The following is a 2,216-nucleotide window of genomic DNA, read 5'->3' on the forward strand; positions in this document are numbered from 1 at the left end:
AGAAGGCGACTAAAAGGGGAGGGAGCGGGGGGCTGGAAATCCTCCCCTCTCGTTTTTTTTTTTAATTTTCCAAAAGAAGGAACAGAGGGGGCCAGGTGAGGATATTCCGAAAAAGGCCCAGTCCTCTGTTCTTAACGCTACCTCGCTAATGCGGGAAATGGCGAATAGTTTGAAAAAAAAAAAAAAAAAATATATATATATATATATATATATATATATATATTGTTGAGCTATAGTGGAACGATGTTGATATCCCAAAAAAACACTTTTGATTTGTTTAATGCACTGAGCATACGGAAGACTAAAATTTCAACTTTAAAACCAGATTCTTTATCAAAATACTCCCTTCTCACACAGGAGGATACTTGGACAAACTTCATTTACCATTTGGCCATCCATGGTCACTGAACGTACCTGTACAGAGAGACGATCTGTGGTAAAGTATTCATTGATAACAGATCATCTGTGCTAAACTTTATAATTTTGCTCTTATCCCACCATTACCGTTGGCAAGAGGCGAAGAGCAAGCCTTTTTCTTCTTTTTTTTCAGAGCTCTACTTATAGAATTCCCCTTATGAAGAGGTTCTTGGGTTGTATCTTACCCTACCCGGCTTGAGATGGAAATTCAAACCTCCCTTGATCCTCTCAGCGTAGGGAGTTAATGCCATGGCATAAACAGAACCGAGTCTCGCGGGATGATCTACTATTTGGACTTGCAAAACAACACTAGGGTGAATGTTATGAGTCTGTGTTTGACTGGTTCGCGTTCCCCGAGCATCAGCAGTGAGAGAAGGGCTTAGTTAAGTTATACATTGATTCTGATGTTTCCCTACAAGAAGCAAGAGACGAGTTTAGTTAAGTATACAGTGATTCTAATGTATTCTTACAAGAAGCAAGGGACGAGTTTAGTTAAGTTATACAGTGATTCTAATGTTTCCCTACAAGAAGCAAGAGACGAGTTTAGTTAAGTATACAGTGATTCTAATGTATTTTTACAAGAAGCAAGAGACGAGTTTAGTTAAGTTATACAGTGATTCTAATGTTTCCCTACAAGAAGCAAGAGAAGAGATGACTGTTAAACATTAATTCTAATGTTTCCCTGCAAAAAGCAAGAGACGAGTTTAGCTAAGTTATACATTGATTCTAATGTATTCTTACAAGAAGCAAGAGACGAGTTTAGCTAAGTTATACATTAATTCTGATGTTTCTCGAACATACAGCTGTGTTTGCCCTCTACAGCAACAATGTTCAGTTGTAACTGCACAACGTAGTTCTTGCAGAGAATGCAAGTCTGTGGTCGGCACTTTACGTCAGTACCGCTGCTCAAGCTATACCATTAAGAAATGCTACATATGTGCCTATTATCGTTACTGCTGTTGCTACTGTCTCCCGCTGGAACTTTACTACAGCTATTAACGTAGCTAGCTTATCGCTCATTCTGTTGGGATAATTGATAATATTACTAATATTACTACCGCCCTTGTTATAGCAGCTATATCATCCATGCCAATAAGGTTTAGCCACCTTAGTATTCCTAACTGCACCAGGCCTAACAGCAACATATCATTCAATAACATTACTATGAAATCTGTCACCATTATCAGTCACCAGTGAACAATTACGGTGATGGGACCTCGTCAAGTTTGTCTTGCTTTAGTAGCGAATCTCGCTACTTAGGCCACTCCAACATGAGCGAGTGTGATAAGGTCCAATTTTCACTATGTCGGTGTGGATTGATAGCAAACGTAACCTTACGCTCCCTTGAAATAAGAACTATAAGGAAAGATCACCATTTTTTTGCCATTCTCCTGCTAACAATTTACACCAACGAGGACAATCAGGACAAGGTTTCGAAGCCCCTATGATTTCCTCTTCTGTTTGGAGAAAAGAATGTGAATACATAGGTGCAATCATCTCATGGAGGATATAGGCTTCACAAAAGCGACCTCACTAAGTATCTTCACTTACTTCTCGAATTCGGCGAAGACGAATCCCTAATATGCCTCTTGGCAGCTACCATCTCTTTCACGCAGACTGAAAAAGCAGTTCGAGGAAATATTTTGCAAAAAGGGATATATCCCTCAGTAATCCAGTAGAAACGATAGATTACAACTTCAAGTATCTTTATACACAAGAATGTAACTCTATCAAGGATTTTAGATATGAAATCTTAAGTATCCATGGAACACTACAATCGATGGACAGAATACTAAAAT

The sequence above is a fragment of the Panulirus ornatus genome, chromosome 52 (assembly GCF_036320965.1).
Source record: "Panulirus ornatus isolate Po-2019 chromosome 52, ASM3632096v1, whole genome shotgun sequence".
Lineage (NCBI taxonomy): Eukaryota > Metazoa > Arthropoda > Malacostraca > Decapoda > Palinuridae > Panulirus > Panulirus ornatus.